This window comes from Amblyomma mixtum, chromosome 2 (genome assembly GCF_055824585.1).
Source record: "Amblyomma mixtum isolate Tamu chromosome 2, ASM5582458v1, whole genome shotgun sequence".
NCBI classification, from domain to species: domain Eukaryota; kingdom Metazoa; phylum Arthropoda; class Arachnida; order Ixodida; family Ixodidae; genus Amblyomma; species Amblyomma mixtum.
Window position 1 is genome coordinate 281781632 of NC_143013.1, and position 26116 is coordinate 281807747.

Consider the following 26116-nt stretch of genomic DNA (forward strand, 5'->3'; position numbering starts at 1 on the left):
CTCCCCAGGATTGCTGGTCACCCCGTCAACCAGGGTTGTCTGACGACTGCGCTTTTTCCGTTGCCCGCGTGCGCCACGCATCGGGAGGTTCGCTAACATTGAAGCAATGTAATCGATTACAGACTGGAACCTCGGTAAGCAACGAACGCATTGCAATGCGGGAGACGCCCGTGCAGTCATCTAATACTGTAATTAAAGAGTTCAAATGTTATATTTTTTTGTTCTCAAAGCATACCTTTTGCAAAGTCTTCCAGAATGAAAATGAGCTTTACAGCAAACCTTAGGATCATTTCTTCTTTCTTATTATTTCTTCGCATAACTAACGCGTGCACTTTCGTATAAGTCCGCTGAGATTAGAAGGCCCAAGCGTATATGAATTGGAAACTATGTGTGATTAGCTTCGTTTGAAACCAAAACACATTGTCCGGTAATGAGGATATCTTACACTGTATTTTTTGTTAGCTAGAAGGGTGCGCTTATATCGCTTCGACGTGCAGCATCGGCTGTCGCATCTTATTTTCACTTACACTGGAAGGCTCCACTTCTACAGAATGTCAAGGGCCAGAAATAGGAGAATATGGTTGGCCGATCAGATGGAAGGAAAGCGGCTTCTAGTGGGCGCATTTCTATGAATGTACGATGAATTATGGGAATCACTATAGTCTTCACGCTTTTAAGTTAACGCCACTGTTCCGGAACTTGTTATGAACTCTTCCACCTTTTGTTTATTTCCTTCGGCTTTCTTTTATTCGTTCAGCTTTATATCTGGCACTGCCTTGAATTCTTCCGTAGTATAAATTCTGTGTCCGTTACTTGATGACGTTGCAGACAAATATATTCCATAGTCTCACAACATTCTGCCCTTTTTTCCCTGCGGTCCAAATCTGCTTTAGAAAAGATAAGCGCACTTTTAGATTGCATAGTACATTAGTGAGTGCCCTTCTCGTACGAGCCACAAATAAATGTTTACGTGAAGATAAGGAACTGGGACGGCGAGTATCGGTCGTTAAGAGAGGAGTGACATTTGCCTCTTCGTAGAGCAATGCCTGTGCAATGTCACAGGCAGCAGCTAGAGCGAACTGTGGAAACCCATAGGCAAGCGAGTGACATCACGGGTCTCTACACGGAACAAGCGCGCATCCTGCGCAAAGTTCAGACTCAACACTCTCCTCACCCTATTAATACTCCGCAACTTCTGATAGCGAGTGGCACTGTACTTTTCCAACTGTCCGAATATCAGGGCAGATACAGAATATGTCCTCTGCTCACGTAATGCTGTCATTATCTCTCCCTACTTCCTTACTCAACACATAACCAACGCCAGCTAAGTTACACCAGTGGTACCCTACACTATACTCTCAGCAGTGCCCACTGTTGGAAGTGGGGCCACAAGCCCACCGCTGGAACCAGTGTTGGGAGTGGGCCACACACCCACCGCTGGAACCAGTGTTAAAGATGGGGCTTCTATCCCACCGCTGCCACCAGTGTTGAGAACGGGGCCGCGCCACCACCGCTGGAACCAGAGTTGAAGACGGAGGGGTCCTGGAGATGACTAACTCGTTTAGCCCCACAGGTACCGGCTCCGAATGACGATGTCGGACTGCGCTATCGAGGAAACTGTACAGAAGGGTTTATTCTACATATTTACCGATGAGAATCGAATGCAATCCTCCGATCACACAACATCCCGTTAAATACGGTTCGCGTTCCCCAAATCCCTGACTAGGGAACTTGGTTCGAATAACGTTGTCCAATCGGATGGGCCATTGATGACGCTGGCGGTACCACCCCCGGCACGGGGCGGTGCTGAAGCTCTCTCGCTCTCTCACAGCTTGGGGGATGAGAAGGGGAAGACAGTCATCAAACACAGATGCGTCACCTTGACCACTGCCGCAAGTGTTCTGTGCGTTGCCTCCGTGGGAAAGCAGAATCCCGCAGTCTCCTCGCAGGTGGTTTAACCTTCTCGAACACCCCCGCCGGATGGCCGAAGCACGAGACCCATTCGACACAGCGTCTTTCAATTAGCAGCCTCGCTCAGCGTGACCTTGCGTAGCATCATCCCGTTCGGTGACCCGAAGGTCGACTCGGCCAACGTATACCGGTGCTCCTGCCGTGCTGCTGCTGTGCACCTCTGCTTTCACCGTTGCCGCTGCCGTCGCAAGCTGTCGCCGCATCTTTGCCTAACGACGACACTCGTCTGACAGTAATTTCTCCCAGGTCCGTGGGACACAGCCTCCTTCGATCTGTTCGGAGGTTCGGTGATTTGGAGTGCAACAGCCCCGGCCGTCGTCGTCTATGCTTCTGCCGCCGGCGCCAGGCCTCGTCATATCCCTGGCTTTGCGATGAGTCACACCCGGCTCCTAGGACCACGTTGTCCACTCTTAACAGCTCGTCCGCGGCCCGAAAAATCTCGAATGGCCAGCGTTCACGACCGCTGGGCAATAAGAGATGAGGCCGGAGTCGGGTGGAAGGGCTGGTTTCCAGAAATGGCATCCAAGCTCGAACATTCAACAAAGAATGGCATCAGTGGACTGTTCCACGAGACAGGGCACTGACCCACAAGCAAGCGCTCGGAATTTGCCAAAGACCCACCAGGCTTCCCACAATGACAACAAATGATTACTAAAACATGACTGAATTTTGGCGTAATTTTGGTGCCGAGAAAGCGCAAAATATCCCCTTTGAAATCGCCAAAGACGGACTGCTTGGACCAAGGTTAAAATCAAAAACCAACACACAGTAGGTGGTCCCACCAAGTACTCCTGTCTACAACAATCGGCTGAAACCATCAGCATTTCCGTGCGATTTTTCGTTCCTGAAACGCATCGAGAAATTCTGTTTTTGGAGAGCAGGACTCCGTCTAAGCAAGCGACCATTTTTGGGGGGGACAAAACTGTCATAAGCACGTTTGAGACGGTGGTCAGTCTCCAATATGAACTTCGCGCCGTTCAAGTAACTCTGGTAACCCGACAACATCTGTGCCGCCTAAACCAAACGCGCGCTCTTGGTCTAAAGCGCTTAACGCTTCTCTACATGTCAGCCTGCGGCTGACGTACAGAACATGGTGCTCTTCGTGGCCGTCGCCAACTTGACTTAAAATAGCACCCAGTCCTCTATTACTGGCGGCCCACTGAGCTTCTTTAACAAAATAAGTGGCCCGAATCAAAGGTCTGGACACGAGCGCTTCCTTTCGGCTCCTTCAAGAGTTTTCTCTTAGGTCATCTCAGTGTACGTCAGTGAGGCTCCCTTTCGTAAGGTGTCAGTCAATCAAGGGATCAAATCTCCGTCTACGCGACTCTAAGCGTAGTTCTACGCGAGCTGCACTGTGAGTGCCGTTATCTCTTGGTAGCATGTGAAATCGACACCTGTGATTTCTAACTCAGTGACGCCCTATCCTTTCTAAGGTAAGGAAAAAACAGTAACCTCCGATCAACTCGTTTTAACTCAAAAAGTAGCCTTTCCCTGCCTGATTTCATAAACACACACAGAGAAAAAAAAAGAGGAATAAAAAAAAAGAAACAGCTACTTCGAATCGCCATGCGGGGGGGGAAAGCTGACTCCCCGCCGCCGAGTTGAAAGGATTAGTCTTTCAGACGCGCCCGCCGGGGTCGCGCTTTGACTGATTGTACTGCGGTCAACTCTTGACAAAAGGCTGCAGAAAAAAACGATCCCCGACTCTCCTTGTCGTTTCCGCGCCCCCTCGAGGCTCTCCGAAAACCTCGGTCGCTCCTACCATGTCGATAACCGACTCCGGACGACAAGCAGTGACCAGCGCGAGAAGGTGCCTCTCTCTCTCGCCCCAAGCAGGAAGCTCGGCTACTCATTCGCCATGCGCGCTTCCTAGAATACGGTGCCAAATGTGAAGGACGATTCCTTTTCAAGTGCGCCCGCCGAACACGCCTGCATGTGTCGTCTCGGTTGTTCGACGCCTGCGTTCGCATGCGCTGAGTACCGCGCAACCTTGCGCTTTCTGATCTCTTGGGCCGCTTTGCTTTTTTTCTAACTGGCTTTTTGTCCCGACGGCGCGGTCTAGTCTTTCTTACAGGCCGATGCCCCTTGAAGCACTTCGCGCCTGTTCTGCTTGGAAGACGCGCTCTTCCCTTTTCATTACTGCAGTCAGCCTTCGAACGAGATGCTCGTGTCGCCAGATCGTTAACTGCAGTTGCAAGTCTGCGAGGCGCAACGCGGGAAGGCTTCGCCTTTCCTTCCACCGCATTCCTTTCTTTCGCACCTGTCCGCGCAACCGAATTTAGGGCTTTGAATTTGATTCGTTTTCTCTTGGTTCTTGCCCTTTTCCTTTTTCTGCGCCTAGACTGTGCCGCGTGCGTCTCCTGATGACAACTAGCTATCTCTAGTTTTTCCGTCGCACCTCGGAAATTTTCATGAAATTCCAAACTGGCCTCTGTGCCTTCGCAGCAGAGTGCCAGCTCCACGCAGCTGACAGACGGACCTGAAACTGCCCCTGAGTTCCCTAGCTCATTCCTTTGGGGGTTGTCCTCTCCAGCTTGCCTGTCGCTCTGCGCGCCATTCTCTGCATTGCTGCGCTCAGCTACAACTGAGCCCGCCTGGCTGTCGCTCTGTGCGTCATGCTCTACATCGCAGTGCTGAGCCACTACTGAGCCCGCTTGCCTGTCGCTCTGTGCGTCTTTGTCTACATTGCAGTGCTCAGCCACAACTGAGCCCGCCTGGCTGTCGCTCTGCGCGCCATTCCCTGAACTGCAGTGCTCAGCTACAACTGAGCCCGCCTGGCTGTCGCTCTGCGCGCCATTCTCTCTACTGCAGTGCTCAGCCACAACTGAGCCCGCCTGGCTGTCGCTCTGCGCGCCATTCTCTGCATTGCTGCGCTCAGCTACAACTGAGCCCGCCTGGCTGTCGCTCTGTGCGTCATGCTCTACATCGCAGTGCTGAGCCACTACTGAGCCCGCTTGCCTGTCGCTCTGTGCGTCTTTGTCTACATTGCAGTGCTCAGCCACAACTGAGCCCGCCTGGCTGTCGCTCTGCGCGCCATTCCCTGAACTGCAGTGCTCAGCTACAACTGAGCCCGCCTGGCTGTCGCTCTGCGCGCCATTCTCTCTACTGCAGTGCTCAGCCACAACTGAGCCCGCCTGGCTGTCGCTCTGCGCGCCATTCTCTCTACTGCAGTGCTCAGCTACAACTGAGCCCGCCTGGCTGTCGCTCTGCGCGCCTTTGCCACTGAAGCCACTGTGACATTCCAATTCGCTCTTACCGCGGTTGTTACTCTCAAAAGGGGTTTCCGCCGTTTCAACTTCGAAACCTTTCTCGCTAGGAAAATCTCCCTTTTCGCGGTTCTGCCGGTTTGACGCCTGTATCGACTCCACTGAAAGTGTCGCGCTCGCAACTGTCCCGACAAAGTTGTCCGTTGCCACTGCTACCTCACTTGGAGGAGAATCCTCGCACTCGTGTCGTTGAGACGCTATCTCGGAATGCTCTCTCTTAGCATTACGTCCAACTACACTGGACACGGTCTCGGATTCTGCGGCTTTCCTTGGACTACCGTACCGGTTGAACGCGTTCTCTGCCACTTCCCTCGTGGTGTCGCGATTTACCAACTCGGCTACGGTCACAGACTTTGCGGGTCTTGCCTGCGGACCTATTTCATAAGCATCGCTTGCTCTTTCAGGAGTTCCGGCTCTCACACTACCGCCCTTTCTTCGTATTTCGTTTTGAAGTTCTAATATCTTTAGTTTCCTTGTTTCAATTTCAACCCTCCACTGTTGCCGTTGCCGTTCCTTCTCTTTTTCCCACTCTCGATCAGCTTGCTCTTTACGCGCTTTTTCCTCTGTGCGCGCTTTTTCCTCCTGTTCGGCTTTTTCTTTACGGGCTTCTTCCTCCTGTATCAAGTTCCACGTATCTACCAGCAGTTGATCGTTATTGCTGACCTGTTTACGAATGAATTCGCACAGTTCAATTTTGGTTATTTTGTTAGGCACTTCAAAAGACAGTTCCTCGCATATCAACAGCAAGTCCGACCTCCACAATTCCATTAGTTCCATGACAACGCCTTCTCCGCTTTGGCTCTGCTAACTCCACAATGCCTTGAGAATAACCCCTCTCAAATGACAAAGCCCTGATTCCCAGTCAAGATTATTCTCTGAATCTTAAAGCCTGGCGAATCCCATAGCAAAAGCCAAAACGCTCACCCGTGGAGAAAGTACGATGTCGCACGGTCCATCCCAGCTGCTGCCAACCAGTGTTGAGAACGGGCCTACACATCCCACCGCTGCCACCAGTGTTGGGAACGGGGCCACACAACCCACCGCTGGAACCAGTGTTAAAGATGGGGCTTCTATCCCACCGCTGCCACCAGTGTTGAGAACGGGGCCGCGCCACCACCGCTGGAACCAGAGTTGAAGACGGAGGGGTCCTGGAGATGACTAACTCGTTTAGCCCCACAGGTACCGGCTCCGAATGACGATGTCGGACTGCGCTATCGAGGAAACTGTACAGAAGGGTTTATTCTACATATTTACCGATGAGAATCGAATGCAATCCTCCGATCACACAACATCCCGTTAAATACGGTTCGCGTTCCCCAAATCCCTGACTAGGGAACTTGGTTCGAATAACGTTGTCCAATCGGATGGGCCATTGATGACGCTGGCGGTACCACCCCCGGCACGGGGAGGTGCTGAAGCTCTCTCGCTCTCTCACAGCTTGGGGGATGAGAAGGGGAAGACAGTCATCAAACACAGATGCGTCACCTTGACCACTGCCGCAAGTGTTCTGTGCGTTGCCTCCGTGGGAAAGCAGAATCCCGCAGTCTCCTCGCAGGTGGTTTAACCTTCTCGAACTCCCCCGCCGGATGGCCGAAGCACGAGACCCATTCGACACAGCGTCTTTCAATTAGCAGCCTCGCTCAGCGTGACCTTGCGTAGCATCATCCCGTTCGGTGACCCGAAGGTCGACTCGGCCAACGTATACCGGTGCTCCTGCCGTGCTGCTGCTGTGCACCTCTGCTTTCACCGTTGCCGCTGCCGTCGCAAGCTGTCGCCGCATCTTTGCCTAACGACGACACTCGTCTGACAGTAATTTCTCCCAGGTCCGTGGGACACAGCCTCCTTCGATCGGTTCGGAGGTTCGGTGATTTGGAGTGCAACAGCACCGGCCGTCGTCGTCTATGCTTCTGCCGCCGGCGCCAGGCCTCGTCATATCCCTTGCTTTGCGATGAGACACACCCGGCTCTCAGGACCACGTTGTCCACTCTTAACACCACACTGGGGAGAGGTAGCTAACCTCTACCACATGGTGTGGGCATGCCAATTTAATCCCACAGTTGACCCCATTCCAAACCCCTCAGAGGAGCGGTGGGAGGCTATTCTGCTCAGCGATGATCCTGACCGTCAGCAGTGGCTGGTGAGGAGGGCCAGCGCAGCAGCAACAGCCAGTGGACTACCGGACTAGGCGGCCCACCCACATGCTCTAAGAATATTGAGCAAATAAAGATGTTTTCAATCAATCAATCATTCAATCAATCAATCATTCAATCAATCAATCAATCAACCAACCAATCAATCAATCAATCAATCAATCAATCAATCAATCAATCAAGCAATCAATCAATTACTTACTCTTCCACTTCATCCTGGAGTGCTTGGCTTCACTCGGGTCTAGGAAGATGAACAACGGGCCTTAGCGATGCAAACGCTCCTTTTCACTGTGCTTTTGTACTTGGGTCGAATAAGTTTTATCCTCCTCCTCTATTTTGTGCAGGAAGTTTTTATATTTATTTCTTTTGGGTAGCCCAACCTATCACGTCCCTCCTCTATAGCCTCGTACACATGATGTGGTCAACCTCGTCTCACAGTTTATCGTACGCTCAGTTTTATAGACTGCCCAACGTTTTGGATGACCGCATATGCCCTTGCATTTACTGGGTACTTCGCCTTCCCAACTAACGGACACTGAGAGCGACTAGGCAGACAGAAGAAATAAGGAGATGTACGTAGGACTAGAGCAATCAAACTTCCACTACACTGTACAGAGTCTCGGGTCTTTAGAGGATGCAAGTGGCATGCATGCATAGCGTAAGCATTTTTCAGTGACAGTTCCTCATTCAGGTCCTCATTAGTGAGAATGCTGTCCAAGTCGACCATGTAGGGGACGGTGTCGAGATCGTAGCCTGAGCGGTCACGTGATCAGAAAGGCCTTGGAGCGTGTAGCCCAAGGAGTGGCCGCTGTCACAGGCCAAGTGGTCAAGGGTGCGGTGCAATATACCATTGACATTTTTTATCCTCCTGGAAGTTCCGATGCTCCCCAGGTCAGTTGACTCGGGACTCTACTCTTTGAACAGCCAAGGCACAAAATATAGCCAGTAAGATTCAAGCTTGATCAATAAGGCTTTGATTAGGCTTAGCTGGCCTTGCATCTGTGTGAAATTTTTGCACATCTCCAACTTAACAACAGGACAGAAGAGAACAATGATTGCTTCCACCTTTGATTAAGCTTCCCTCTGCTGTGGTATTTCATATAAAGCTGGAAATGCGCAATCATTTCGCATAAATATCCAAGTCTGCAAGGGTCTGTACATTGGCACCAGAAGGGACTGTGTGCAGTTAGTTGGTCGAGGCGATTCTCACACGCTCCTGGGAGGCGTAGTCGTCTTCGCCGAGGTGATTCTGCTGGCGGACGCCCAACCGCCGCCGCTGCTGCTGCCGCTGTTGCCCCATAGTCAAGGTCGACCCTGGATCGCGACTTCGCCTCTGATCTTTTTACGGGGCTCATATTTCTTATCGGCGTGTCTGCGCCCGGCTTTCTTACCCCTCAAGGACAGGTTGTCCGCTCCGCACAGGCGTCGCCTCCGACTTCTGCAGCGAGCCCCGCTCCCAGTTCGTGGTCTTCCCGTTGCGCCCTTGCTGTTTTGCTGCCGACGCAGCCCTCTCTTCCGGCATGCACAGTAGGCGCCGGGTGCAGTTCTCGGAACGCGAGTCCTCGGTTCCTGGCTTCGCGGCTCTACGAACGCCGTCGTTAGCAGTCTCACTCCCTTGCCTTTACTTTCTTTGTTAGTTGTCGTCCTTGTTATTTCTGTACGCCTCTTTCACTAGTCTTCGTTATTAATAATTTTATTATTTAAATCAATATTATTTCTGGTAATACTTCCATGAGATTTGAAATTGCAAACGAACATTTCCTCTCTTCGATGTGCATGTATGAAGTAGACAATATGAATGGAATGGGCAAAGGCTAGGCCCCTGTACGGACTCAAACATTTTTTGTCAGTCAAGTCTGTTAGGCTGCATCACAGAAGCGACTCTTCAAAATTGAACTACGTACACATGCTGTGCGGATATCATTTTGCGAGATTTTTGCCTTTCACCTGATGGAGGGGTGCTGCAAAGAAATCGCTGATTGCTTTGTTTGGTTGAGACAGAATGTGTTGATTGAGCTTTTCGCCGTTTCTTTTAAAATTCTGGTAGTAACTTTAAATTATGCGACGATCGAGGAACCAACATAATACTAAATGAAAACCAAGGCAGGCTAAAATCTAAAACCGAAGAATAAAAATAGCAGCGAAAGTAGTGCGTTTAAAGCATCAGGCCTCTTCCGCCCACCAGACCCGGACTTCCAGCTGACAGTACGAGGAAGTTGCGTAAAGGCGAAGTGACCTAGCCGGCAGAAGAAGGTAGATTTGCGTGTATGACTACGGTAACGCTGAAATAAAGGCTAAAAAGAGATAAGGGAAGAGCAAATTTGTGTAATGTGCGCTGCCTACAAAGGTGAAGTTCGGAGGAACGGCGCAAAATTAGATATGCGGGCTGTTTTTATCCGTGCGCGGACTAGACGAGGAACTCACATAACGGAAGCGGGACGTCATGTAACGCCTTGTCAGCGGGCCAATGGCCCGTCGTGCGAATCCAACATAACCGGTGCAAGCCTTAGGCGAACATAACACATGCATGACGAAAATCGGGAGCCGTTCCTCGCGAGATAAATTTGAAATACCCAGAGTTTGCAAACTAACTTTAGTCGACAGCACATTTACAGCTATCAAAAAGCACGTACAAATGACATAGCCCCTTCCTTAAATGCATACTCTGTCCAGATTTTCGTTAACCTTGGTTTCAGTCATTATGGTAACGCCTCTTGGTCCCTGCCGTTCTCATCGGGACCAAATCATTGCAACATCGGCCTTTTCGAATCCCGTGATTCTACATGGCACTATGATGTGATCACAGGTACGAAAGCTCTTCGTTTTAAACAGGCTTGTACACTTGTTCAAAAAATAATTTCAAATTAGTGCCACGTTATTAGCGAACATTCTGTTAAAAACAAAGTGTCGGGCGAGAAATTGCGGGCAACCTTGTTACCTTCAAGGCGCCGCAGGAGGTCAGCACAATCTCCTTCCCCTTGCAGGGAACATGCAACCAGCGCGTCAAAAAACTAATCATAAATTTGAAGGAAATTATCTGCAAGGACAACGCAGTAACTCCGTTAGCGAGAAAATACCAGTAAAAAGAGGTGGCATCGAGTGGCAAAGAGGTGGCACCCTGAGCATATGCAGAACAATAAGTAAAATTAAGGGACAAAATGAAAGAAGCCTTCATTTCCTATCTGCGAAACGAATGTATACATGTGAATGAAATGTAAGGTAAGAAACTAAAAACAGGCCGCATATTAGAATGTCAGAGCGGACAACAACAGAAGGAGGAAGCCATCGTGGGAGGCCAGAAGTCAGATGTAACCACGAGCTTAGAGAGCTTTAGCCCACTGTCGACCGTGTCCCGTCACTACTTACTGCGGGCAGCAGCCGCCAATCCGCACGCGTAAATAGCACTAATTGCTCGCACCTGGCCCGTCGGCGACATCTGCGAATCGCAATGGTGGTTGCGGCCTCGGTAAGCAGTGACTACAGACTATGTATACCCTATGCTAAATATCTCTGCTAAAAATTTTTCCGAGAGATTGTGTTCAAGGTTGGCGCAAAACAGGGGCATTTAGAAGTCACCTGAAGACGTCTTTGTTTTTGAGAGGCCTCATTTTCAGCTGATTACCAGCCAACGAAAGTGCGATAGTGGCACTTCCAGGCGTCGCTGCGGTGGATGAACGCCTCTTTTAGATTGAGGAAACTTTACGAGACTTCATACCGATCGCCATGCGTACGGGCGTAATAATGTTCACACGCTTTCAGGTCGCTAATACCTGTAATACGGAACATTCACAGCATGTCTGATTTTTCCCGCTTGAGCTGTTGCGCATTCATTTTTGTGTTTTTGTCCAGGCCTACTGCCTCCGTTAACGCGTGTTTTAAGCGCTTCGTAAGAACTTGTATGAACAGTGGAGTCTCTTTTTTTCCCCTCGAGTTAATTCGAGTTCTATCACGGCTGTCCGTGCCTGCCTCCTGATCACGAGAGTCACTGACACGGCGGCGGCCTGAAACATTCTCCGGTCGGGCTGTGCGTCAACAAGACGAAAACCAAGGCACTGCACTCAACTGCGCACAGGCAGCGATGCCCGAGTCGACCCCCTGATGACGCGTCTATTAGCAAATTGTTTTCGAAACGCCGGCTGACCTTCGCGGATGACGAGCCGGAGACCTCGGCGCGCCATTTCGAGTCGCTCCGGGGAACGACAGCTGCGAGAACTCAGCGAGTGTGAAGCAGAAAACAAAATAAAAAAAAAGAACAAGCAAGCGCAAGGGCGAAGGCTACGAGTCGCGGCCTGCGCGAGGAATTAACGCGGAAGCGAACATGTCTCGGCCGCGTGCAATAGTTGCTGAAACAACAACAGTCCTCGTTGGACTCACCCATCCTTTTGGTACAGTTTCCCGAGTAGGTGAGAGTTGTTCTAGGGCTGAGCAAACACGCAAAGTTGCGAGGTATGCGTCTCCTTCAAACACAACGAAGCAGTATATATAAAAAAAGAGGCGGATATATTTGTGACTTGCGGCCGTTCTCCATTCAGCCTACAATACGACCTTCTCCGTTTTGCCATCTAACATACGCTTGTAACATGCGTTCAATCATACGCTGCACATAAGGTTAAACAAATACTTCGTCTATGCCTACAAAGACTGTTTATTGGCACCGGCGTACTGACCTTGTCGGTGCTAAAATAAGCTTGCTAAGGGATGTCTAGACGCCGAATTAAGCTTGCCGATCGTGGTGTTCGGCGCAGGACTCTTACAAAAACTTATTTAGACAGTCATAAGTTGTCATAGACTCTTTTCTATAAAGACTATAGACTTTCTGTAGACAAATCCCGTAGACTAGTCTATAGGCCTCAAAATCCTATAGACAGTCTATAAACAATTTATAGATTTATGGCTATAAACTTTTAGTATACTTTTTTCTATAGACAGCTATAGACTATGAATAGACAAAATTAGATATATGTAGGAAGGCAACAGAGTGTATAAGAAGCCTATAGACAGCAAATAGACCATTTTTATAAGGGGAAGGCCGAGGTACTGCTTTACAACAAAGTCGTCGTCTCCGGAAGTGCGGTTTAACGATCTATTGACGACCGAACGCTACATCATTAAAGCTTGGTAACCTCCATTAAAGCTTAGTGCCAGAGGACATTGTGACGTTCCGAGCGTGCGCTCCGAGGGCCCATATCTTCGGCGGAATCTTCCCTGTGCTGAACCCCGGAGGCACCGCGGCAAAGGACGCAGCTCATTCCGTCCTACTCCCTTGTCTCCCCTTAAAGGGCCACTGCCCAGGGTCCGGACATTTTTGAAAAACAAGCCCACTGCATAGATGAGGCATCGAAGATAACCTCTGCAAAATACTAGAGCCATGCGCGCCCCGAAAAGCTGCGAAAATTCAAATCAAAGCCCGTTCGTTCTTTCCTTCCTTCAAAAACGGGACCGGCCCACTACTCTGCACCCCGCTGACGTCAAGGGGGGCTACTTTCGCTAAAGGCACTCCATTGGTGCATCGGTCTGACTGACGGGAGAAGGTTGGGCGTAGCCTTGGCGTCGCGTCGTCTGCACAAGGCTTTCCGCAGCGCCTTCTGTTCTGGCTCATGCCTACAAACCCGCATGAAGGAACAAAAAAAAAAACTGCGGAGGGAGCGTGCGGCGACAGCCTTGAACCCTAGCCATAAAAAGTAAAAAAATAGTAAAACTGAGGGAGTTGGTTCGCCCCCCCCCTCCCCCCCCCCCCCCCCCCCCCGCCGTGATCACGTCACGAGACGCTCTGCGTGCGCGCTCCCTTCTCAGTTTCTTTTCTTCTATGCGAGCCCCCCAAAACAAGGTTTTAATTAGTAGTGCAGCAGAGCCTTTCCCTCGCTCGCCCACTTGAGCGCTCGGCACACACACCGCTTATCTTTCGTGCATCTTGCGTACGCCTTGACTCCAATGAATGACATATGCTTTGGAGCGGAGAAAAGACACAAACACACAGAACACAAACACGCATGGAGAAAAGCAAACGGGCGGTTGCCGGGTCCGCGCTTCGCCGTGTGTTTCGAACACAACCGACTTCCGCCCCTCCGCTCGTGAAACGGTGGGGAGGCCTAAAAGAAAATGAAAAGGTGGCTCGTTAACTGGGAATGACAAACAGATGTATGAAAGGATGCGCTCGCTAACAAGTCTAGGTGGTCGAGCCGATCGCGCCTCTCGATCGTTCAGTGTGCGGAGAAAATGCAAAAACCAAGAAAAGAATTCTATTGAAGGCGGGTCCATGACGTCGCCCTGTGACGCACTCCACAGACACCACGCCTCCGGCATACACCGGAGAACGAAGGGGTGATTTTGCCTTGCCGAGCCTACTCGACGAGGAGCGGGAGAGAAGAATTTCGAGGAGGGAATGGAAGGAGAGGAGGCTCGCTCAAAGAGAGGTAGAGAGTGTCTGCTGCGCTGTGGTGGGCACGGGGCCTTTAAAGGGCCACTGCCCAGGGTCCGGACATTTTTGAAAAACAAGCCCACTGCATAGATGAGGCATCGAAGATAACCTCTGCAAAATACTAGAGCCATGCGCGCCCCGAAAAGCTGCGAAAATTCAAATCAAAGCCCGCTCGTTCTTTCCTTCCTTCAAAAACGGGCCCGGCCCACTACTCTGCACCCCGCTGACGTCAAGGGGGGCTACTTTCGCTAAAGTCACTCCATTGGTGCATCGTTCTGACTGACGGGAGAAGGTTGGGCGTAGCCTTGGCGTCGCGTCGTCTGCACAAGGCTTTCCGCAGCGCCTTCTGTTCTGGCTCATGCCTACAAACCCGCATGAAGGAACAAAAAAAAAACTGCGGAGGGAGCGTGCGGCGACAGCCTTGAACCCTAGCCATAAAAAGTAAAAAAATAGTAAAACTGAGGGAGCCCCCCCCCCCTTCCTCCCCCCTCCCCCCCCCCCCCTCCCCCCGCCGTGATCACGTCACGAGACGCTCTGCGTGCGCGCTCCCTTCTCAGTTTCTTTTCTTCTATGCGAGCCCCCCAAAACAAGGTTTTAATTAGTAGTGCAGCAGAGCCTTTCCCTCGCTCGCCCACTTGAGCGCTCCAACATCCCAACGAGGGAGGTCGGGGGTGCCGCAGGCGCCGCCGTGGAAAGGAGGAAGAAGGAAACAATCCAGCCTGGAAGACAGGAGATCGGGCGTGGCCGGCGGAGCACATATAGCTGGCCAGTGCGGACGAAAGGCACGCTGAGGACGACATCGTTCACGAAAAGGGTCCTTCAGCGCCGAAGCCGGACGGCGCGCAGCTTCTGCCAGCAACCGACGGATCGCAACTCCGGAGCCCCTCCATCGCCCCCATGACGGCGTCGCCACGTAAGCTCGGACACCCCAGCCTCTGATGTACAATGTATAATTATTGATTACATCATTTTGTTTAAACTGAGCCATACGGTGTCTTCTTGCCTCTCCGTCCCGTGTGGACCTGCGCATTATGTGGGGTCGTCACAACATGCACGAAATAGAAGAGAATGATCCAAAGAAAAGAAATGCGAAATCAATATTCGAACCGACGGGCGTAACTTGACGCCGCTTGTCTGAGGCGAGCGAGTGGGACTACGCCAGCTATATGCCGAGTTATAAATACGACGTTTTCCTGGAAGTGATTTAGGATGAATAATTAGGCAGCAGCAGCAGCAGCAGCAGCGACTCAGGTGCGGGCCGGGATGCATATGTTCACGGTTAAAACGACAACCTTCAATATTACTGCGTCGTATAAGTCACGTTCATCTTGTTATGCATCAACGATGGCCTTTCAGGTGCCTTCGGCAGCAAGTATTGACACCTTCCTGCATCTTGAGACATGTGTGTTGCACGAACGCTGGCATAACACACTACACTCGGCGTGCGACTGCATTATTCATTAGGGAAGCCTATTTCATTTTAATATTTTATTCTCCTACATATACATATAGGAGCTACTAAAAAATAAGGCATGGAAAACAGGTGAAATTCGCTTTAATATAGATAAAGATGGAAAGAAAAGAAGGGACAAAGAAAGAAAGAAGGAAGAAAGAAATAAAGACAGAAAGAAAGAAAGAAGGAAAGGAAGAAACGAAGAAAGGAAGAAATAAAGAAAGAAAGAAAGAAAGAAAGAAGGAAAGAAAGAAAAGAAGAAAGAAAGAAAGAAAGAAGGAAAGAAAGGAAGAAAGAAAGAAACGAGGAAAGGAAAAAAGGCAGAGAAAAGAAATAATGAAGGAAAGAAATAAAGAATTAAACAAATTCCTGCATAAAGAAAGAAGGACAGGGAGAAAGAAAGCAAGGAAGGAAGATAAAAAAAGAAGAAAAGAGGCAAAAAAACAACGCAAGATGTAAAGAAAGGAAGAAGGAAAGGAAGCGAACCGACAGGACACAAAGAAACGAAAGAAACAAAGAACAAAAATGGAAAAACAAAATTGGAGAGAAACAAAAAAAAAATGCTGGAGGAAACACTTATGCTCCGCCTTGGAGTTGCTAAGCGTGTTAAAGATGTAACGCAGTAAACTTCTTTGGTAAAGTCAGTCGGCGTTCACATTTTGCACGAATTGAACATTGCCTTTGAATCCCGCGCTTTGCTTGGGCGCTTTCCAAAATCGTTTAGCAATTACAGTGGAATGTTGTTAATATTAGGTTTACTCGAAGTTGTGCCTTATTTCCGCCATTACCACATGTATTGACCGCAGCCCTGTACGGCTCCTCTTAAACGGAAATTCTGCGTGATTGGAAAAAATTTTAGGACTTCTAGTTCGAATCATCGGCGATCAAAATTTGCAGCTACTGAAGCTACTGTTGGTCTCTCCCTCTTTCACACATAATTTAAAGCAGGGGACTTCTATTATAGTTATTTTGCTGTCATGGTTTGACGTCATATTATCGAAGAAAACGTGAACCAGCACACCAAAGAGTCGATAAGCACTCTCAAAATATTTGTTTTTTGCTATTTCATTAATTCATGAAGCGATTAGAGTTTTAGTGACAGTTATTGATCACTCATGAGTATACGTCACCCTGTCCAAAAATATCGGGGCCTCAAAACACCATGGGTAATAAAATTAGCCAGGACTATATCTAACCAGGGCGAAAGTCTGGTTCCAGACAAGATCCTTTCGCGTGATGTCTTCATAACGAATTGCATTCAACAGTCTTTTTTTTGTTTGGTTCGTAATGAGATTACCAGTCTGTGCTTGCTTAGCCGGGTTTAATTAGCATTCTAGCGCCCAAGTATTCACCAGACGCCGGCGGCACGCAAAAAGAAAGCTAAATTATGAAGTTTGCGCGGAGAGTATTTCATCAAAGCAGCCGGCTCTCGCTACATAGAGAAAACAAGTTGTTGCAAGACAGGCCCCTAAAAGCGACACATGCACTCAGACTCGCAAATATCAATATCAGGCAACCGCTTCACCGGCAGCGTCGTTTGTACGTTTTTCAGTGCGTCATAGCAACGACGCGCAGAAACACTAGATCTAGCACCCGCAGGCTGCTTTTGGGCTCATAACCACTCACTATTTTGCTCTTGTGTAGCAAAAACAAACACAATGAAGTAGTTTCTTCGAACTTTCAGCGCTTCCTTTGAAGCGTGACCGGACAGCAAGGAAAAAAAGAAGTGTCTGCTTGTTTCGGAACATCAAAGGCTTGCTTTGAGGGGAAAAAAAAAAGTTATAAAGGAAAGGAGCTTCGCCGATCTAAATGAGCGCCAGAGTATGCTGGAGGAACTCGCCTTTGTCACTGAAACTCCGGTGTTTATTTAGCCCGCATTTATTAGAATCATCAGAATTTGAACAACGTATTTGCAGAAAAAAAATGGAGCCAATGCTGCTTTCCGAACAAAAATTTCAGGCTTAGCCCCCTTTTTTTCTTAAATCCGCTTCCGTCCCCGTTGTCACCGTGCAGTAAGAAGTGCTTTAAGCAATGAGGTTGATTTCAAAATGGAAGAGTAGGTTGTTTCGACATTTTCATGGATGTATCTGGCGCCGTGCCCGCGTGATGGCGTAGTGGAATAACTTCTCACGACACGGTGGTCGTAACTCGTGCCTAGAGCTATCGCTAACAAGAGAGGTCGGCTGCATCAAGGGCGCACCGATCTATCATGCCCAAGGTGATTGCAGCCGATTGAAGTTATGGATGACGCTTTGCGCGTGCGCGAGTGGTTTCTTGTTACCTCTGGTAGGCGCCGACGGCAATCGATAGTGTTATGCCGTAAATACGAGAAGGGCAGGAGAATACGCACGTGTATCCTTTATCGAATATATGAAGATACCTGGACGAACCGACGAAACGAGTCGCCGCGCTCTGCGGTACGGCGTTATTTCGCTCTCTGAAACTAAATGATCGGGAAGCGCCCTCACTTTCCAGTAGTTGAACCTCGTTATAACGAAGTTGCAGGGGCCCGGCGATTACTTCGTTATAGCCGTGACTTCGTTATAGCCCATGTTGACTGAGAGACCAAGGGTAATTGTAATACCTTCGTTATAGCCATTGTTTCGTTATAACACGTTCGGCTTTAGTAGCAGTAAGAACCAACTTTAATTAGCACACAAATAACGCGTTCAGTAGGTCGGCGGCCTGTGGTATCAAGAACATAATAACCGAAGAAGCGCCACAAAATTATCGTCGAAAAGGCTGAAGCAGGTGAACTTGTGGGGAGGAGTTGTCTCGGCTGTTTGGCTCTAAACGAGGTACGAGATACCTCAGCGGTTTAGCAGCACATAGTAACAATGCCTGAGTTAAGTTTCCTATAGACGGACGCAAGGTCAAGAACGAAGCGGCTTTTTCCGGTTAAAGGACTCTATTTCAGCCAATGGCGTCGGCTGATTCTCATGAGCCTTTCTAGCGCCACAATGCACGGAGTAGACGATGAAAGGGGAAAGCCCCGTTCTTCCATGGTCGGGATCAGTCCCATCCCTGCATTGTCACGCCGCTCCTTGCATTGTCACTAAAGCAGGTTAACGAGAATCGGTCTACGCCATTCGCTGGAACGGGGTCCTTTGACGGGGAAAAGACTCTTGGTTTGTGAGCTGTATCCGGCTATAGACGTTTCACCACTCGGCCCAAAAATTAGTCGTCAAATTTTCCGGCCGAGGAAGAAAGTCGACTTCTCTCGGGACGTCGCGTCCCGGAATCTTTTGGCGCCGGCTGTCCGCAATTACCGTTGTACCAGTAGCTAGGCTGCGTCCTGTTTCTTCACTGAAGCCCGACGTAGCTCGACTAAACGGAACAACTCGAGGCTCCTCGCAGGCACAGCCGTGCGGCCATTCCTCGGTCACGTTCACACGCATAGCGAGCTGCAGCGGCAGCTCATGACGCGCCACGGCTCGAATTTTGCCTCATCTCGATGCAAGGTCACGTAGTGCGGTTTTATAGGCGTGACGTGTCTTGTGCGCCGGAGATGAATCGTTCGCGGCGGCCCGCTTTAATCAGCGAGGTCAACCGGGCATGTCCGGAGGAGGCCACGGTGTGGAAGCTCGGAGGAGCATGCGCTCTTGGCACCACCAGGGATGCCTGCTCGGCGCCCGCGGACTAATTATCCCCGGCTGATAACAGGGGACGTGACATGCTGGAGCAAATTTGGGACCCCTATACTCCGCTCGAGCGGTAAGCGAGCCGCAGGGAAAAGAAAGGAATGGAGGGTACTTTGTGCGCTTTTCGTCGGTACGGAGACGGAAAAATCTTTCAGGACGAGAATCGCTGGTGCGTCTATCCTGCGCTGTGCAGCGACCCGCGTCCTACACCGTGCTTAGGCTGTGCTCTGAACCTAAACCCATCGTTTCTCAACGTTCATATAATGTCTTCCCTTTGGGCTTGTTCGTGTAAGTTATTCGCATACGTGCACCGAAGACGAAGGCAAAATAAAGTAATGAATGTGTCGTCCTTTGTGTTTGCATAGTGTTCCAGTTCTGCCTTCTGTTCTGTTCTGCCTTCCTCATGTGAGCGCTTACACAAACGAAAATTCTATACTAACCAATCATATGTACGCGCGTAGTACCTACATGAAGCATTAAGAGAAGCAGGTCTCGCTATTCCAGATATACATGGGTTGTAATTCCTCCACTACAGCGGAGCCATAAAGGAGAACCGCACATCGCATCCGTATTTAAACGCTTGCAGGCCCCGAGAGAATTAGCTTGAGAACGTTGTGAGAAGAATTCACTTAACTGGTCTCTTCGTTGCAAGAAAGCGGCCTTGTTTTCCAAGCTCGCAGTGATCAAGACACGCACTCGAGAGTTTCTTATGTTCGTTAGCACCCGTTTGTGCACAGACGAGATCGCAGGACAGCGTGTATGGGACTTAGTAATTCGGGAAATAGCCAGGAGAGGACTTCACGCACGATGCGTTACTGGCTTTATGACGCTCGGTTCGTCCTCTCAGACACTTACAGCGTAACACTGAGCTGCATCCGGTCGTTTTCTACTAGCGCGATGATTACCACAGCATGCAGATTACCGCAGATTACCTTGCTCCTGTGCTCCCGCCCTGTACACAACTTTCATCCCTTTCCCTTTACCCCTCTCCTGGAGTGCCAGACTGTCGCTGGCGTAGCTGAAAGACCAATTTGCCTTGGTGAAATAGGCGCGAGATCTAGCTTAGTTTAGTATTTGTGTTCTTGAATAAAGTAATTATCTCTCTTTTACTCTCAGAATCCAACTGCCGGATGGCCATCTTCGCGTTTTTCAACTTAGTGGGCCGTCATGTCCGTGTACCGGGCAATTAAGGCAAGCCTTCGCGCCGCTCCACATTCGGGAATAATTAGGCATGATGCGCCTCGTTCCCTCATAGGCTGGTATGCTTGGAGTTGACGCAAAGCTATTTAGTCGTGCATGAGATGAAATAGCCAACAAAACATCGGAGCTTCTCCATTAATTGGTCAATCACTCTAAGTGACTCCCAGGGAGCCGAGACGCGTTAGGACTAAGAACAAGTTTATCTCGTCGCGCTTTTGAAACTGCGGTACAATTGGACTCACAGCGTGAGCGGAAATGATCCAAACTTTCAGGAAGACGGTGACCAATGGTCAACCAGTATTGAACAAGGTCAATAACGAACATGTTCTTTTTCTGAGGAGCGTACTTTCTTGCGCTGAGGAGCACGTTCTTTTCGCTGCCATTTGTATACGTCAGGTAACACGCTACTATGCTCAAACATTCATATCAGTATTCGCACGATGTCACGCATCAGGCGCCTGAGGCGGAATCTTTGCCGTGCCGTCAAGATTCCCCATTTTCTCCACCGTCGCGAAAGCTGGTTAGCCGAAAGAAAAATGATGAAAAAAAAGCAAGAAAGAAAGGAACCCCGAAGACCACTTATCTCTCCCACAGAAGCCGTTCTGCCGTGCACAGCCTTTTCTTGAACTACCGTTAAGTACTCTCCTGGCGTGACACCGCGCCGGTGCCAGCGGTGTCTCATTCATTACCCAAAACAAGCCACTTCCGTTAGGCTACCGCCCGCTCAGTCTCCTTCATTTTCCTTCTATTTCTTTCTCCTTTTCACTCTTCTTCGCTCATTCTTTCGCGGCGCGGCCGGTACGTAGCGAATGACCTTCGGTCAGCAGCGCGAAGAAAGAAACCGCGACGGGTAAAAGACAGAGGAGGTGGGGGCGGCGGCCCAACGGGGCTATCGGCCGAGAAGGCGCGCCGGCCGCAGAGCCAAAGACCCCGGGCCGCTGCGCCAAGCAGTCGACGACGGCAATGACGACGAACACCCGGCACAAGGGACAGGGAAAGAGAGTGAGCGGCGGGCATCGATTTCGCCGGGCAGGCTCTGGCTGCTCGCTTCTGCTGCTGCCACCGCTGTCCGAGAGAGTCCTTCTTCTCTTCGCCGCGGAAGCGAAGGCACAAGGAGTGTTTGTGCGTGTGTTTCTGTCTGTGTGTGTGAAGCGCCTTCGGCGTCCCCGGGCGCTAACGCAGTCGTCGGGGCCAAGTGGTTCGGCCACGGCCCCGAAAATCAATCGCGCTCCAGTGGGTAACGCGGAAAACCCGGCGGCCGCACACACGGCACCACCTCCCTCACCTCCTTTCCTTTTTTTCCCCTTAGCTCCTTCATACTTTTCCTTCTCCTCCCTCTTTTCCGCATCTATAGAGCTCACCCTTGGCCGCCGACTCGGACACCATGTACGATGAAGTAGGCGTTGAGCGATTGGAGTTTATCTCTAGAGATTTCAGGACGGATGAAAATGCGGAACTAAGGAGGGGCCGTAGCGTTTACTTTCTAGCGCGAACGGTTTGCATAACCCACGTGTTTGCCGGGTCAGTGGGGCACTTCGGGGGTTTGACTACCAATTGTGCTAAAGATTTGCGGGGTATTTGGGAAAAAAAATAAGAAACAACGACGCATCGTCTTTCTCCATCTCTGCCACTAGGTGCTTTTCTGTTTCTTATTTTACGTCATGTCTTCACCGCGCGAATATATCCAGGACAAGAGACCATTCAATCATTATCTTCGTCTTTTCCTCGACTTACAAAAGGGTCTGACCGAATTCTCCTTAAATGCAGCTGATGGTGCCCTGAAAGCTCCCGCTGGACAACTTCCTGTATGCGCTCCGAACTACCTAGTCGGACTGCAGTGCATATGTCCCCATTAAGAACGATAAAGAGACATTGAGGATCGTTATCCCCCAACATGATGTGCAATAAACAAAAGGCGACCTCCACAAAACACCGTCAGTGAATAAATGCGGCGTATAGTACTGACGCAAATACGCCTAGCGATAGCTTTCTTTGTCCAAGCAGAGTGAAGCAGTACACCAGTACAAGCGAATAGTTTCCTTTTCTTTCAATACAACATAGCCAAAGGTTGGTTCTTTCTTCTACGTAGATAGCGACACATACAGCTATAACGTAACTGTATAGTTAGAGTTGCAATATAACCAAATGGAGAGAGGTACCAGTGGGGACAAGCGATCAAAAAGACTAAACCATGAGGAGCCAACGGCGCAAGAACTCAATGTTGGTAAGGATAAAAAGTAAGATATGTGTGGTGTAACATGAATATTACGACGGAAGACAAGTTGCTCACTGCTTGAAGAGCAAAAATGAATTGAAATGATGAAATATTAGTGATGACTTCAAACGTACGTCAGATTTAGCAGCCCTGAGAGCGAGTCGTTCACATAACCGATTTGAGAGTGTTTAGGACTGATTTCGCAAGCTTCGCTACGCTGTATTTTTTGTTTCTTCGATTCATTGAGGACTAAAATGACGGCTATGAGTTCCTTCGTCGTCCAAATTTTCCGTAGAAGATGCACATGACAGAGTTAAACCGAAGGAATCAGCACAAGCTCGAGATCTCAGAAAAACGAAGTTATTTTCGAACCGAACCCATAACTTCCACGCTCCTGTAGTATAGCGCAGCCAAGCTAGCGGTTCGTACGTTGACATCCGGACGTGACGACAGCCCGCGGCGAACGGACCTAACCGCGCCAGTAGCGATCAAACAGCGAGCCAGGAAAAGCAATAACGCCGCGGCGGTTGGGAAAAAGCATTGAAGGACTGCGCATCTGGGACACTCATCTGGGTTCTTCCCAGCTTCGCGACCTACTGGCGTAGTTGTAGCCGCCTGGCGACGCGATCGAACGTCTCTTGTCTCGAAAGAAAAAAGAATCGAAAAGAATGAAAGGGAGAGGGAATGTGAGTAGAAGAAGGGAAACCGAAGGTGATTCGGAGAAAAAAAAGGTAGGAAAAGATGACAGAGGTTGAAAGCCCCGTGGAACTAGCCGTCATTGGCGCCAAGGCGACGGTCCTACGCGCTGTCAGAGAGCCTCTCCAGAGGAGGACGACGTGTCCACGGCAGCGGGAAACCCAGGTTCGATATTTATCATTGCAGGCGGTCTGCTGTTCTCTAAGCTTGGGACGATCGCGTGTATGTGCACCGTCGGTGCATCCGGGCCAGTGCACGTCATGCATCGAACGGGTGGGTTCAAATGAACGCAGCCGTTTGACTACGAAGTAAAGAGCGATTATCTTCTTATTCGTTTCCACTCTACCTCCGGGAGTTTCGTTAAACGATCGCAATAAAACTGGTACAGACATTGATTACAATAAAATAAGAGAAAAAAACTGCTGGAAAAGGTATAGACAGTCAAATGTGAATTGTAGGTCGTACTACCCACATTAAAATTTTTGATGTCATTCCACAGATTTGGCAGTGAAATGCTTACGTGAATTCGCAAGCAGCATTGAATATAGAAATAAAAGTTATTCTACTAGAACTGGGTACTGCACAGAGTAGAAAAGCAAATTTTTCCGATGTCGTCCTCGACAGCGATGAGATGGCTTCTACAGGATTAATCATACTCCATTCGTGTGGGCTCCTGTGAGTGTGATTTGAGTGATTTGGCAATCAAAGCCTGCATTCCTGTAAAAGGTGCGCCGCATGAGGGAAAATTATACCTACAGCTTGCATGAAAATAAAAGCAAAATTACCCTCCGAAAACTGGGTGCCATATTCTGCACACACTCGTTCCTTGTTACACTCTTCTGCATCAACTACATCGATGAGTCAGGCGACTAAAGCAGTAGCGGCGACTGTAACTGCTTCCTGGTTATTAGCCCTGACGTTTAAGTAAACAGCCACCAGCAGTAATTTACATGGACACCTAATTGCCTTATGTGTTGGCAATGTGATAGCGTTAGAAGCTTTTGATGATTTTACTCGAAGAGACGTCACTTCCGCTCCGGTGACGTCACTTCCCTCGAGCCAATGAGAGTTATTCGGTCTAGTGACATCCCTTCCCTCTAGCCAATGAAAATTTTGCAGTCTGGTGACGTCACTTCCCTCGAGCCAATGAGAATTATTCGGTCTAGTGAGATCCCTTCCCTCTGACCAATGAAAATTTTCCAGTCTGGTGACGTCACTTTCCTCGAGCCAATGAGAATTATTCGGTCTAGTGACATCCCTTCCGTCCAGCCAATGAAAATTTTCCAGTCTGGTGACGTCACTTTCCTCGAGCCAATGAGAATTATTCGGTCTAGTGACATCCCTTCCCTCCAGCCAATGAAAATTTTGCAGTCTGGTGACGTCACTTTCCTCGAGCCAATGAGAATTATTCGGTCTAGTGACATCCCTTCCCTCCAGCCAATGAAAATTTTCCAGTCTGGTGACGTCACTTCCCTCGAGCCAATGGACGAATTTTATGATTGAGTGCAGATTTTTTTCCCGATGACGCTTTCAAAACTATCGAATTAATAAAGAGCCATGGAAATTAATTGGAAACAGAATTACCAAATACGGCTCCTACTTTCAGTTTGTACAGGAGGCACACGCATATAACGAAGAAAAAGTATAAAGGGCAGCTAAAAATAACTAAAACCATATTTCGCGGCCCGCCCCGCCAGTGGCACGACGGGCTCGTGTAATGCGCATAGATTATATTGGGACTATAAAGAAGAAACAAGAAAAATGTGTACCAGCCCTGTAATGCACAGTCGCAGCAGGTGCGATGTGAGTTGTAAAAGCGTGGAGGAAGGAAGACGAAACGAAAATAAAGAAAAAAAAAACAAAGAGCTGCCATGTTTCACAAGCACGGTTCGCTGAAGCGGATGGTGCGACTTCAAACAAGCTGTTTTAAAAGCAGACGCCGGAGAAAAAAAAAAGCAATACGTCAATGCGCTAAGTGTAATATAGAAATTGTGGGGTTTCCATAATAAGGAACGTTTTTCAATCAATCTATACAGCAACGTTTTCGATGAAGCATGCTTTGTCACAGCCCCGAAACCGTAACATAAGCTACCTTTCGATCAGGCAGGCGAACTTTCCGTGAACACTCGCACGATTTTGGCGTCAGACAAATAGTTTACAATAAAGTTAGTTTAGAAACGAGTTGAATTCATAACAACCGTTTTGCCTTCCACGATTCATACCATGCCAGCAAGGTAAGCTGGGTGCTATCAGGGTATGAGTGGAAGATTATAAACCAACACGACAAGAAAAAAAAAAAACAGGAATCCGAATAAAGACACAAGAGCAGACCAGTAGGTTTAAGTTATGTTCAGGCACTGATATTTGACACCGGAATATGTAGCGGGCACATTAATACACCAATATGCCTATATTGAAGTAAAAAGCGTGTAAACTCTCCACTAGCGCACTTTCTTTTATAAAAGGGAGAGTGGTAGGGGACAGCTTTTTCCCTTTTTTCTGCTTTGTGTTTAGTGTACAGGTACAGGGGCTGATACTTCGAATCAGACACCGCGCTATCAAGAGTTAGTCAACTGCGGTCACGTGGTTTGAGTTGACACTCAGAGGGGGCGTACTCAAGGGACAAGAGGTGCGTACATAAAAGGAATGGCACACTTCACGTTGTTAACGCCACACTTGCTTCAGATATCGTCCGGCACAGCTGTTGACACACTTGATCTTTCTTGCTCTATTTTTGTGAACGTTTAGCTGTTGGTTCCTGAACTGAAAGTTCCAGCGACATTACTATGCAAGAGAAAACGAAATCACTCACCGTGCTGACACAGTGACGAAAGTACAGAAACTCTTCCTTTAAAGAGCTGATATTCATTGCTTTTGAAAAAGAGGGTATTTAAGAAGGATGCGAGAAAGTTGTATTAATGGTGAGGGTTCGCCAGATGCGGAATTACAAACCGCATTTACCACGTCCTGTTCTCTACCCTGTGTAATGTTTCGTCCAGGAGCATTTCAAATAATAGCATACCATGCTAGCATAAAGCAAAAAGCAGGGTGGCCTTTCTAAAGTCATCACCCCACCCCCGTAATTCTAGTCCATCTGTGCAACTTT

At 49.1% G+C, this 26116-nt stretch overlaps 1 protein-coding gene across 3 annotated transcripts in view; it reads right to left on the bottom strand.

Moving 5' to 3' along the window:
• Positions 1–26116, bottom strand: part of LOC149364195 (uncharacterized) — a 270656-nt gene that overhangs the window by 197754 nt on the left and 46786 nt on the right. The gene's annotated exons all lie outside the window — the stretch shown is intronic.